This window comes from Pogoniulus pusillus, chromosome 6 (genome assembly GCF_015220805.1).
Source record: "Pogoniulus pusillus isolate bPogPus1 chromosome 6, bPogPus1.pri, whole genome shotgun sequence".
Classification (NCBI taxonomy): domain Eukaryota; kingdom Metazoa; phylum Chordata; class Aves; order Piciformes; family Lybiidae; genus Pogoniulus; species Pogoniulus pusillus.
The window spans coordinates 26,337,638-26,351,128 of record NC_087269.1 but is presented as its reverse complement, the minus strand read 5'-3'; the positions used below and the strand labels follow the sequence as shown (position 1 = coordinate 26,351,128).

The window sequence follows — 13,491 nt, the reverse complement described above, 5'->3', positions numbered from 1 at the left end:
TGAGGCTGCACTCAGTGTCTCTGTCCATGGCACCAACAAATATGTTGGACAAAACTGGTGCCAGGACTGATCCCTGAGGGACTCTACTTGTCTCTGGCCTCCACTTGGCCATGGAGCCATTGACAGACGCTCTTTGGGTGCAGCCACCAAGCCAGCTCTTTATCCATATATTGGTCCACCCATCCAACCCATGTTACAGAATCACAGAATCACAGAGTTTCTTAGATTGGAAAAACCCTTCAAGCTCATCCAGTCAAATCATTAGTTTCCCACTGACAAGTCCTGGACTAAACCAAATACCTCAGCACAACATCTAAACACTATGAATAGCTATGGTTGGAAAGGACTATCAGGATCACCAGCTTGGAGACCAGGATGTGGTGGGGACAGTGCCAAAGGCTTTGCTCAGCTCCAGGTAAATGACATCAGTTGCGCACCCCTCATCTGTTAATGTTGTGACCTGTTCATAGAAGGCCACAAGGTTAGAGCAGCAGTGACTGGTGGAATCTGTGTTTAGTGGCTTTGGGAAGTATACACTTGATTGAGATCCTTGTTTAGGCGAGAAGGAAAGGAATCTTGAGTTTTCCTTACCCATTTTGCATGTATATGTGTCATAGTGGCTAAGTTGCATCTGGACTTGGGGCAGTTGCACCAATTAATGTTGCAATCAAAGATGGCATTTTCCTGTGTGTGATAGGAATTTATCCCTGGGCAGTAAATCATAGTTAAAAAGGTGGTTTTTTTTTTTTTTTCTGAAAAAAAAACATAACTGACAAAAGACCTGAGCTGGAGTACTCTGAATTGCCCATGGCAGGGAGGTTGGAATGAGATGATGCTCATGGTCCCTTCCGACCCTGACTGATTCTATGATTCTATGAATTGCAAATGCTTGCATTTTAGCTTGCATTATCCTACCCTTCATGGTGGTTCTTCTCTTTTACTCTGAGTCACTTGGTATGGCTTGGTCATTCAGGGCTACCTTGATCAGGCTCCTGTTGTAACTCTGTAAGAAGTAGCTCCTGCTGTTTTCCCCCCATCTGAGTGAAGTGTGTTACAAGCTGAGGTGAATGTAATAAAATATTGAGACAATGGAGATGAAAAAAGTGGAGGAGAAAAATCCATCTTAAGCATGCTTGTGGTAGTAACATCTTGCGTAGACAGTTGAGGAAGATGCTTTCTTTTCAGAGCCAAACATTTTTGTTTTGAAGCAAATACTTGCCCTAATCATGCATTTGTAAATGTTTGGCTATTAATTGTGTGGGTTTCAAAGTAATTTTCCCTCCATCAGGGCATTTCAAAGCAGCTGTCAAAAGGAGAAGTAGAAGGGAAAGAAATGGTAAAATTAGCAGTTAATTTAAAGTAACTAAAGAGTATTAGGCCCAGTCAAATGAGCTGTTTTATTTTTGTTCCTCGTTGTCTGTAGTCTGGTAAGTATGAGTCATTGCAAAGCCAATCTGGCTTGGTACAGTGCGTGCTGTTTTACAGAGCTTTCTCCTTGCCAGCATGAGCATTTCCTTGTTAATGTTTCACATCTGTTCTTTGTAATTTAGTGATTATGTGCAGGCCTCTGCGTCCTCCTTGTTTGTTTTGAAAGGACAATGGGAAGCTTCATTTACATGAGATTAAATCAATGGCTGTGATTTATTAAAGTTTGGTTTTCCTGGGCCTCCGCTTTGCTGGTCTGTGGAAATGAATATTTTTAGCAGAAGGTGAAGATGTGGATGGTTGGAGAAAGTCACTAATCTGCAGTTAGAATCAGCTGAATGTTTCAGAATTGAGTTGGCAAATGCGTGCTGGAGATTTATATTGCTTTCTTATCAGCCGTGCTCAGGCTCCTTGCAAGCATCTCTGATATGGTTTTGTTTTAGCACCTATCGAGAGAACAAGTTTTCATTCTGTGGGTATCAGTATTCCTGCAGGCACAGGGGGATTCATGTCCAAACAAGAGTATTTGCTGTTAAATGGAAATCCTTCTCACAGCTGATGTTATTGGCCAGTCAGACATTCATATGCAGAGTGGCAACATCGTGTAAAGTAGGTGACTGATTGCATATAATAACGTGTGCTATGAAACAGCAAATGGCCAGAGAGGAGTCTGTTCAGATGTGGAAAGAAGTCCTTTACCTGCTTTGTGAATGCTTTAAAACCTTCTCTGGCTCTGAGGTGCTCCAATACACAAAAGGGCAAACATAATCAGATCAGTTAGTAATGGTGAAGGATTTCTCTACTCTGCTCTGGTGAAACCCTACCTGGAGTACTGCATCCAGTTCTAGAGCCCCCAATACAAGAGGGATGTGGAGATGCTGGAGTGCGTCCAGAGAAGGGCCAGGAGGATGCTCAGAGGGCTGGAGCAGCTCTGCTGTGAGGACAGACTGAAAGAATTGGGGCTGTGCAGTCTGGAGAAGAGGAGGCTCCCAAATAACCTTCTTGTGGCCTTCCAGTATCTGAAGGAGGCTGCCAAAAAAGCTGGGGAGGGACTTTTTAGACTGTGAGGGAGTGACAGGACTAGGGGCAAGGGAGCAAAGCTGGAGGTGGGGAGACTCAGTGTGGAGGTGAGGAGGAAGTTGTTCATCATGAGAGTTCTGAGAGCCTGGAATGGGTTGCCCATGGAGGTGGTTGAGGCCCCATGGCTGGAGGTGTTTAAGGCCAGGCTGGCTGAGGCTGTGTGCAGGCTGCTCTAGGGTAGGGTGTCTCTGGGCATGGCAGGGGGGCTGGAACTCAATGATCTTTGTGGTCCCCTCCAACCCTGACTGATTTTATGATTCTGTGATTTTCTGGAGCACATAATGAGCTTCCATTCATTGCAAGGGAACATTTGTTATTTATAGTAGAGCAGAACTAAGAAAATAAATCTGTTTGTGGCAGTGATACTTTGCAATTAAAATACTACCCAAGACTGAAGTCTGATTGTGATCTCTGCCAAGCTGTCTGTATAACCTTCAGGAAATTAATTAGACCTCTAGTCTCAGTGGAGCCTAGAATTTTGATGCTGGGCTTTCAGAGCTGTGATAGTTTGAGCCTATCAGGGATATTTTGGTGAGAAGAATTAGATGCTAGGCTGTGAAAAGGAAACAATGGTGATGTCTGCTGCACTCATAGGCTTGCTGAGATGGATAAGAACAAGGACATAAACATAGATAACAACATCTGCACTTTTCTCTCTAACTCGCTGTCTGAGTAATCCTTCTGCTTCTTAACCCCCTTGGCTGACCCTCCAAACTCACCTTGAGCATAAGGCAAAGTCTGGGGTAAGGTAGAAAGGTGGAAAGTAGGTGGAAGGGTGGTTGGGAGCCCCTCCTGGGGACTCTGGTTTCTGGGAGGGCTGTTGTGTTTCTGTATTACTTTTTCTGTCTATTTCTGTCTCTAGCTGTATCTATTGTAAATACCTGCTTGGATATTGTGCTAAGCTGGAAATAGAAAGCTTCATTCAATTTTCAGCTTGGCTGAGTCTAGTCTGGGTGATTTTCTTAAGTGGGGCGGGGTGGAGCAAGGAACAGCCAAGCCATCACAAGAGCCCTGAACGCAAAGACCTTAATGTGTCTTGATAATCTGTTTCACATGTGCTCAGTATTCACTTGTGTGTTTAGATGTAACCTGTTGTTGCTAACTTGAGTGAAGATCACCTGGCCCATGGATTACTCTTTTGACCAGATGATTGTATTCATTGACAAAAAGAAAGATGAGGGAATATGCCAGGCCAAAAGGAGTTTACAGGGTATGCAGGTGAAGCCTGCAGTGAGGTTGGAGGGTGTTCTGGGAATATAAATAAGTTATAGAGGTTGGCAGAGATTAAAGAGCAGGGCTCAGACCCTCATGGTTGGACAACATAACCTCTGGAGCTCTGCGATGTCCAAAGAGCATCTGAGTGGATCCTGCCGCCCAGGGTAGGGCAGTGGAAATCACCAGGTGAATTCACAGGCCAGGTCTCTAATTAATGTCCTCTTCAGTGCTTGAGGCTGACCAAGGCAAACTGCAAGAGTGACTGTGAGCATACTCTTTTTCTTCTTACATTCACATTCAATATTGAATGCTGGAGTTGTCTCACAACCATTTTAAGCTCAAGATGGGGGGTTCTCCTTTGCTACTCATGGACACTACTCTTGAGGTTTTATGCCTTTGCATCATTTATAATGTTCTTCTCTTGAAAAGCAGGTAGCTGTATGACAGTGTGAGTTTAGATCAAACGTGCAATAAAGTTCCTCAGAAATGTCCTGCACAGCCTGCACAAGTTGGTGCAGCTGAGGAGCCAGAGCTACAGTTCTAACTTAGACCCATGTGAAAACTTGGTGTTTTGCAGTAAAGTTTCCCAGCTTAATCAGGCCATGTAGGGAAACCACTGCCTTTGGTTTGGTTTAGGCTGTTGCTGGTGCTCCTCCAGACTGAATCCTGAGAGGGACAGTGAGCACCAGGTTGGGCTTTCACCTTTTCTCTGGTTTTGCTAGACCTTTGTCATCCCTCTTCTGAGTCATCTGTCTTTGCTGACAAATGGGTCTCACCTTTCCTGCCCTTCCCTGAACCCTTTATCTTTGTATTTTGAGGTGGGGGAGTCAGATTTACATAGAAGAAAGTGATGTGGGGTTTATAAAGCATAAAAGTAGGAGGGTTTTTTTTTTCATGTTGTATTCTATCCTTTCTCTAATTATTTCAAAATTCTTTTTTTGACTGGCAAGGAGACTGAGCCAATTTTGTTGTAGACCTAATAGCTGCAGCCACACGTTACCATCCCTGCCTATTAGTATTCAGCACAGTGTCCATCATTTGGTATGTAAAGTCAGGATTTTTCCCCCCCCCGGGTACATCACTCTACATTTCTTCCTGTTGCATCCCATCTATCATTTTGATTGCTCAGTCACTGAAACATGGAAGGTCCAGCTGCAGATCTTCACAGGTGGTCTCCATCTTTACTGTCCTAACTACCTCAGTATCATCCACAGAATGTCACCTTCCTTGTCATTCTCTTCCCACACTAATTAGGAATATGTTGAATACCACAGCTCCAGCTTGGCTGTCTGCAAGGCTGCCTCAGTGAGCTGACTGCCCTAACAAAACTTTTGACTCTTTAATCCTGCCTTCTGTTTCCTGTCTTTATAGCCAATTATTTACCCATGCAAGGACCTCAACTTTTCTCCAGCGTTTTTCAAGCTTCCATAAATGGAGGCTTTGTTGACTGTGTGGAGGGACTCTGGTAGAGAGCTGCTGAAAACTTCCTGGCTTATAAGAATACAGGTCTAGCATCACTGATGTAAGATGCATTTTTATGTGGTGATTATGTCTTCCTTCGAAATATCCAGCATGCTAGGGATGTAATAGCTTCAGGTTTATTGTATGTTAAACTCTAATATGGGTTGATTTCATCACGTTTTTAGGCTTTATGACCACAATAAAAAGAGCTTTGTAAAATTATTTTTATCTGCAATATGCAGTTCCATTTATAAGGGAGGCCACTGACATCCTCCACTGCCTGTAGTCTCATATGAAAGAGATTTAGTTTCGTTCTTTATCCGAGCCGTCACATTGGATATAGGGTGCATAGACTTCTCTTCATGAGATTTAATTCTTTTTAATACCTAAACTGACATTTATATACGAGGAATACATTTGCTTGGCTATTTCTCAATATCCTGTGAGAGCTACATCAAGAATCATATTTGAAGTACTGACATTTCCCTCAACAATAGCTGTATTGAAAGCCCACTGCATATATCGACAAATCCAATTTTGTTAGGAAAATAAGTTTAAAGTAATCTGTAATATGAGCAGAGAGAGGGAGGGGCAGGAGCAAAGTTCTGTCAATCCCACCCATTCAGAAGCTATATGATAGCAGCCCTGAGGAGAGGGACTTGGGGGTGCTGCTGGATGAGAGGCTCACCAGGAGCCAGCAGTGTGCACTTGCAGCCCAGAAAGCCAAGCAGAGCCTGGGCTGCATCAGGAGAAGTGTGGCCAGCAGGGCAAGGGAGGTGATTCTCTCTCTCTGCTCCACTCTGCTGAGACCCCACCTGGAGTACTGCATCCAGTTCTGGAGCCCCTGGGACAAGAAGGTTATAGAGATGCTGGAGTGTGTCCGGAGCAGGGCCATAAGGATGCTCAGAGGGCTGGAGCAGCTCTGCTGTGAGGACAGACTGAAAGAGTTGGGGCTGTTTGGTCTGGAGAAGAGGAGGCTCCCAGGTGACCTTCTTGTGGCCTTCCAGTATCTGAAGGGGGCCTCCAAAAAAAGCTGGGAAGGGACTTTTTAGGCTCTCAGGGAGTGACAGGAATAGAGCGAATGGAGCAAAGTTGGAGGTGGGGAGATTCAGGATGCCCATGAGGAGAAAGCTGTTGAGCATGAGAGTGGTGAGAGGCTGGAATGGGTTGCCCAGGGAGGCGGTTGTGGCCCCATGGCTGGAGGTGCGTAAGGCCAGGCTGGATGAGGCTGTGGCCAGCCTGCTTTGGGCACGGCATGGGGTTTGGAACTGGATGTTCCTTGTGGTCCCTTCCAACCCTGACTGATTCTATGTTTCTCTGATATCTGGCATTTCTCTGCTGAACCAACTGTGTCGTGGTTAATGCCAGAAAAGAAATTGAAATCTCTTTCTGATTCTGAAATGTGGAGATACCAGGCAGAGGATTCCCAGAAGAGAACGAGCAGAAAAGCTGCGTCTGCGTAGCAGACAGAGAAAGCATCTCCCTCAGTACTTAGATTCTCTCCACCTGTTGCATAGGCTCAGTAGATGATATATCGATGGCTCGAGCAATCAGGACAAATGAGAAGGTTTCCACCCACAATTAACGGTGATTTCCAGTACTTTTAATTGGATTATTGCTTTCAGAAATATTTTATCTGTATAATTTAAGTTACTATCACATCAGTACAGACCATTTTCCCCCAGCTGCCCTTTTATAACATGCATATTATCTGACTACACTCAAATGCTGTAAAAAATGTAGGTGATTAAAATGAGCACTTGGACTTAATAGAAATGTTTGCTTCTTTAAAAGTCTTTGTACAGAGCTACCACACCTGAGGGAGTGATCTTGAACCTGACCCCAGGTGGTCTTGACCCTTCCCCAGGGGTGAGTCTGAACACTACCAGGTGATGGTGCTTTAGCCCACTCCTCCTTCCTGTCTAAGATCCATAAAAGCAGGGGGACTTTGTGTTTTTTCTCTTTCCCTGCCTCCTGCTTGCCAGCAATCAACCACCACTCTATTTCTTGCTGCTCTTTGTTTCACCACATGGCAGTCACCTGCGAGGCGGACAAAACCCATCGCTGTCAAATCTGGTTGTCTATTTACATGGTTTGTATCTTGTTTTCCCTTCCCTGTACCTTTGTAACTTCCCTACCTCACACACCTTTGATTTATTGTTAAACTTTTCTTCTTTTAACTTCCAAATCGCAGTGAGATTATTTATTTGGGTCTGCTTTACCTTTCCTCTCTCTCCATCCAATTCCTTTTCTTTGGGAAAGAAAGGGGAAGAGGGAAGGGCATCCTATAAATTGTTATTGGTTCTATCAACTATATTTGAGTTTCTGGGAAATTTAAATTAGAACTGAGACAGTCTTCCACTTGCTTTTCTGAGCAAAAGGTGTGGAAGCTATGACACTATCAGATTAAAGAGAACCACCTTGTAAAGACACATACCCACCTGGCACCTGTGGTGCCTCTGCTCTGTTTAACAGCACTGACCCTGCTGAGAAATGGGAAGTGACGTAGTATTCATTGCTCTTGGAATAACCATTGGAACCTTCTCTACCTTCAGAGCTTTCATTACGTATTAGCAGTGAGTGGTTAAATTTAGAAACTTCAAGATGGAGAGAGGGAATTCCTACAGGAAATTCAGGTATTTGTTTGGATTCCCTCCAGCTGAGACAAAAACTGAAAGGTAATGCAGACCAAATTTATGTGAGCTTACAGCAGGTTAAATATTTGGTGCTTTGGAATGTGATATTTAGTTTTATTTTGTTGTTTTGGAGTGGGATATTTTTTTTTTTAACCTGGCTCCAGGTTGAACTCTCTTGCTGCCTTGAGTTAGAAGGAGAAATGTTGCAGTTGAAATTCAAGTAGAATGTGAAAAAAACATGTAGCCCAACTTCTGGTCTTCTACAGAAATTTTAACTTGGAATCATAGAATCAACCAGGTTGGAAGAGACTTCCAAGCTCATCCAGCCCAACCTAGCACCCAGCCCTGTCCAATCAACCAGACCATGGCACTAAGTGCCTCATCCAGGCTTTGCTTCAACACCTCCAGGGACAGTGACTCCACCACTTCCCTGGGCAGCCCATTCCAATGCTAGTCACTCTCTCTATGAAGAACATCCAGCCTATACCTTCCTGGCTGTGATGGTTTGGGTGTTTCCTCCCCCCCTCTTCCCCCCCCCCCCCCCCTTTGGAAAATCAGCCAGCTATGGGAAATTAAATGAAGCTTTATATTTACAGCTTAGCACAATACCTGAGCAGGTATTTACAACAGATACAAAAATATACAAGTTAAAAGGTAATACAGAAACACAGCAGCCCTCCCAGACACCAGAGTCCCCAGGAGGAGCTCTCAACCACCCTTCTGTCTTCCTCCCACCCCTCTACCTTACCCCAGACTTTGTCTTACATTCAAAGTGGGTTTAGGAAGCAGAAGGATTAGTCAGCAAGTTAGGGAGAGAAGTGCCTGTAGCCAGAGCCCAGAGAGAGACTCTGTTATCTATATTTATATTCTTGTTCTTTTACTGGTTGCCTGGGAGAAGAGACCAACCGTGCCTGGTTACAGCCTCCCTTCAGGTAGTTGTAGACAGCAATGAGGTCACCCCTGTGCATCCTCTTCTTCAGGCTAAGCAACCCCCCAGCTCCCTCAGCCTCTCCTCATAGGACTTGTGTTACTTTGCTTGCTTTGGAGATTTATGTTTCCCATGGAACACAAAATCTGTCAGGCAATAAATTCAACAAGGCAACCAAGGAAAATACTGGATATACCTGTGATGCATTTCATGCTTTTTCTTGAAACTTAATTTTGATGTTTTCCAGATGGGCAAGGAGCGTGACAAAACAAGGATATATGTTTATGTGTGTAAGATGCCTTGTGCCTCTCTGTATGCTCTTTACCGTTGCTGCTGGTGAGGGAGAAAATCCCCGGGATGTCTCACATATGGTTCTTACAGCAACCCTTTCGAGTGGCAGGGAGAGAATCTGGCGGCGTTTGTCTTTGTGGCGGCTTCACAACTCTTGAGTTTGTGTGTAGACTGTCTCTATGGCTTGCCTTACCTCGTTGGTATCTGAAAGCTTATCCTGTAAGCTGGTTTAGCATTCCTCAACAATATGTCTGCTAAAACATATGATCTGCCATGGGTTTAGGTTAAAATGCAAGTAGGTGTTCAGATACAGAATGTCTGGAAATTCACTTGAGAATCTTTTGGCCCTGTGTCAAGATCCAGAGAACAAAGATTAACAATATCTCTGTCCAGAGGAGCAAGATCTGCTCCTATAGAGTTCCGTGTTGCAAAATTAAGGTGCAAGCCAGACCAGAGATCACCACAAAACAGAGGGAAAGAGAGAGACAATAACGGAGCAAAAGAGAAGAAGCAGGGAAGGAAAAGAGCAGGGATTATATTACCATCAGTCACATATGGCGGGGGAAAGAGAAATGTGTGTGTGGCCCAGGGATGTTCTTCTGTGGAGTTCTTCAGGAATTCTTCTGGTGGTGCTCTGGTGGAGGTCCAGCTCTGGTGCTGGTCTGGTGGAGGTGCACACTTTGGCAGGCATTGCTCATGTCTTTTTATACAGTTTTTTTTAGCGAGGTGTCCAGGTGCAGCTCCCCAGGGAATCTTCCTCTGTATTCTCATGCATTCACAGGGGTCCTGCAGCAACACTGGGGGAGGGCCTCCACTCCCTCCCTGAGCTGCTAACGTGTCCGTACCCTGAATACACATAAGCCTTTTTCTCTTTGAGGTAGCTGACATAAAATGTGCATATTCAAGCCAAGTTGAGGTCCAGGAATTTCCTCTAAGGCTTTGTCTGCTGATTTGCATCCCTGAGCTTTCAGCCAAGCACCTCCTCTGAGCCTGGGAAGTTAACAAAGGCAATCTTTATCTTTGTTGATCAACAGAGAGAGATGATTTAGACTCTCACACCCTGTCTTAAAAAATCTTTACAGGCTCAGTGGAGTTAGTTATTTGTAAACTGTATCCTCATAGTCCAGAGCAAGCCTACTGTTAAAGATTTAAAGACCATGAAGACCTTGCTAAGAGTATGGAATAAATGATAGTGGCATTATCTTCACTATCTGAAGGACATGTCTGTGACAGATCACTTAAAGCAGACAGAGGGCATTTAATTTTTTTTCCCATCTCCTATCACACAGAAAGAAGCAGCCACAGGTCTGCAGATACTGAAAAAAAGTGGGCTGCAGAAAGCTTTCTTCATCACTTAGACTTTTAAATACATCAGCTCATGGGATTATTGTGGTCTGATTTAATACCTGCTTCAAGGCAATATAAAAAGCACCAAATGTTTTTTAGTACTGCTAGAGATGATAGATTTCCATACAGTGTATTTTTATCGATGTCCTAGTGCCACTGGAAGAGAAGGACAGTAAGAGGTAGGATTAAGAGACAGCCTACCTATTATGTGCTTCCCGTATGTCAACCAAAATGGTCAAGCTGATGGCAGAGAGCTCTGTCAATGTCTTGCTGATACCCTCTGTGTTATTTTCTTTTTCTTTTAGGTTTGCCTTTTTAGTACTGGTGTTTTGTCTGAGTGTGTCTTCTCTGCAGTGAAGAAAAAATGTCGTTTTCAACTGATACCTTTTAAGGCTTGCAGTGTAGGCCTGGCTTTCATATCTCTGCTAGGGCCAGGGTTTGAACCATTACCTCCCATACATGGCTTCATGATTACACATGATGTGTTTTGAGCAATTCCAGGGTTGTTCTGAGGAAAATTTTGGCAGTAGGATTAATTTTTAGAGGGGTGGAAGTTAGGAAGACTGTCTCTACGTGTAGCAGACCTATAGGCACTACTCTTGTTCAAGGGGTAGATCATAGAGCAGACCTGTGTGTAGCAGACCTACAGGCACTATTCTTATTCAAGGGGTAGATCACAGGCACAGGTACAAAACTCTGCTTGAGGCTTGGAGTTTAAGTGGATGCAATAGATCAATGGATCTGCAGTCTCACCTGCAGCTGGCAGCTGTTTACTGTGTTACTTCTTTCTTCCTGCAATCACCAGTTCACAGAATCACAGAATTTCTTAGACTGACAAAGCCCTTCAAGCTCCTTGAGTCCAATCATTAGTTCCACACTGACAAGTCCTTGACTAACCCAAACCCCTCAGCACAACATCTCATCACTATGAATCACTATACTTGGAAAGCACCACCAGCATCAGCCAGTGCAACCTTCATCCCAGCAGCCTTCATCACTACACCAGAGCCTCAAGCACCACATCCACTCTCCTTTGAAGCACCTCCAGGGATGATGACTCCACCACCTCCCTGGGCAGCCTGTTCCAGTGCCTGACCTCCCGCTCAGGAAACAACTTCCTCCCAACAGCCAACCTAAGCCTCCCCTGATGCAACTTGAGGCCACCTCCTCTTGTCCTACCATGAGTAAATGGCGAGAAGAGACCAGCCCCAGCCTCACTACAACCTCCTTTTAGGTAGCTGTAGAAGGCAATAAGGTCCCCTCTCAGCCTCCTCTTCTCCAGACTAAACACCCCCAGCTCCCTCAGCTGCTCCTCACAGGCCATGTTTGCCAGACCTCTCCCCAGCCTTGTCGCCCTACTCTGCAGCACTCCAGCACCTCAGTGTCCCTCCTGTACTGTGGTGACCAAAACTGGACACAGTACTTGAGGTGTGGTCTCAGGAGTGCTGAGTACAGAGGCATGATCTGCTGCTCACACCATTTCTGATCCAGGCCAGAATGCTGTTGGCCTTCCTGGGCACACTGTGCAGTTCCAAATGATCTCAGTTTTGGCAATTGTTAATGCTATAATTTCTGTCTGTGGAGCAGTACTGCTGAAGCAGCCTGTGGTAAGAGAAACTTGAGTCTAGTTTTTATAAATGCAAAATAGTCCTTAAGAGACCAAAGATGCAGATGGGGCTGACCTCTCAAGAAAAGTAGGTCGCTGGCTACGTGTCCACCTGTGAACCTTGCTCAAACTGGTGCTCCCACTTTGAGCTGCCTCTCAGTGACTTTATGCAGACCTGGAGAGCTCTCAGATGTAATTGAAGACCTTTTTCTTTTCTCAGCCACTCATTCACCAATACCTATTTTAAACCCACCAGGATGAGGCAGGAGTTGCTGTTTCAGGATGCCTTTTGAATTGGCAGTTGTCCTTTTCACCTGGTGTAAAGATACTTAACTTGGGAGTTGGAATCATGTAGTCAGGCTGTGATCTAAAGGAGGGAATCTTTCTGTGGTGGGCCTGTGCTGTTTGGTGCTGTATTTGTACTGTGATCTGCATTTGCTGTATTTCTGTAGAAGGTGGCTCCACTTCATCATCTTCTTTCACAGCTTGGTTGCAACCTCCAGTAGCCATCACCCTTCCTTTCCTTAACCACCCATACTTGTCAAGAGATTGAAGGGCTGTGGTGCCAACTGCCTGTGGAGTTCCCAGTTTTGTCATGGTGCCCAAAGTGCATCAGGGTGAGATCATACTGTTGTGTGTCTCTCCTGGCAACAGAAATGTAAGAGTTTTGAAGCAAGAAGTGCACTCAACTCTAACCAGGTTTGTGCTTCCCTGTTGAAGAGACACAGGGAACTACAGGAGAGAGTGCATTGGAGGCTACAAAGATGCTGAGAGGACTGGAGCATCTCTGTGAGATTGAAAGCCTGAGAGGCGTGGGGCTGTTTAGCCAGGAGAAAAACAGCCTCAGAGGGCTTAGGGGACATTGTAGTCAGGTGGAGGGTGGCCTCTTCTCCCAGGCAACCAGCAATAGAACAAGGGGACACAGTCTCAAGTTGTGCTGGGGTAGGTATAGGCTGGATGTTAGGAGGAAGTTCTTCACAGAGAGAGTGATTGGCATTGGAATGGGCTGCCCAGGGAGGTGGTGGAGGCACCGTCCCTGGAGGTGTTCAAGAAAAGACTGGATGAGGCACTTGGTGCCATGGTCTAGATGACTGGCTAGGGCTGGGTGCTAGGTTGGGCTGGATGATCTTGGAGGTCTCTTCCAACCTGGTTGATTCTATGCTTCTATGAAATAGAGTGTCAAGAGGATGGCATTAGACTTTTTTCATGGAACTCAGCCACAGGACAAGGGCAGGTGGGCACAAACTGGAGTCCAGGAGGTTCCATATGAACAGGAGGAAAGCTTTGATGTGAGTGTGCTGGAGCCCTGAAGCACGCTGTCCAGAGACCTTGTGGAGTCTCCTTCTCTGGAGGGATTCCAAACCCTCCTGGATATTGTGATCCTGGGCAAACTGCTGCTGGTGACCCTGCTTTAGCAGCAAGGGTTGGACTAGGTGACCTCTAGATGTTCCTTGCAAACCCTGCTATTCTGCAATTTGGTGTTATTCTGTTAATGGAGAATT

The 13,491-nt window shown here is 45.1% G+C and overlaps 1 protein-coding gene across 8 annotated transcripts in view; it reads left to right on the top strand.

Annotated features, from left to right (window-relative positions):
• The window catches only part of PCDH15 (protocadherin related 15), a 1,224,756-nt gene that overhangs the window by 168,859 nt on the left and 1,042,406 nt on the right, over nt 1-13,491 (top strand). The window contains exon 1 of one of the 8 annotated variants that reach the window (XM_064145007.1): nt 7,227-7,273. The exons of the other annotated variants lie outside the window; for them this stretch is intronic. The gene's annotated coding sequence lies outside the window, so the exon portion shown is untranslated. Of the gene's footprint in view, nt 1-7,226; nt 7,274-13,491 lie in introns of those variants that run through there. 8 annotated transcript variants of the gene reach the window in all.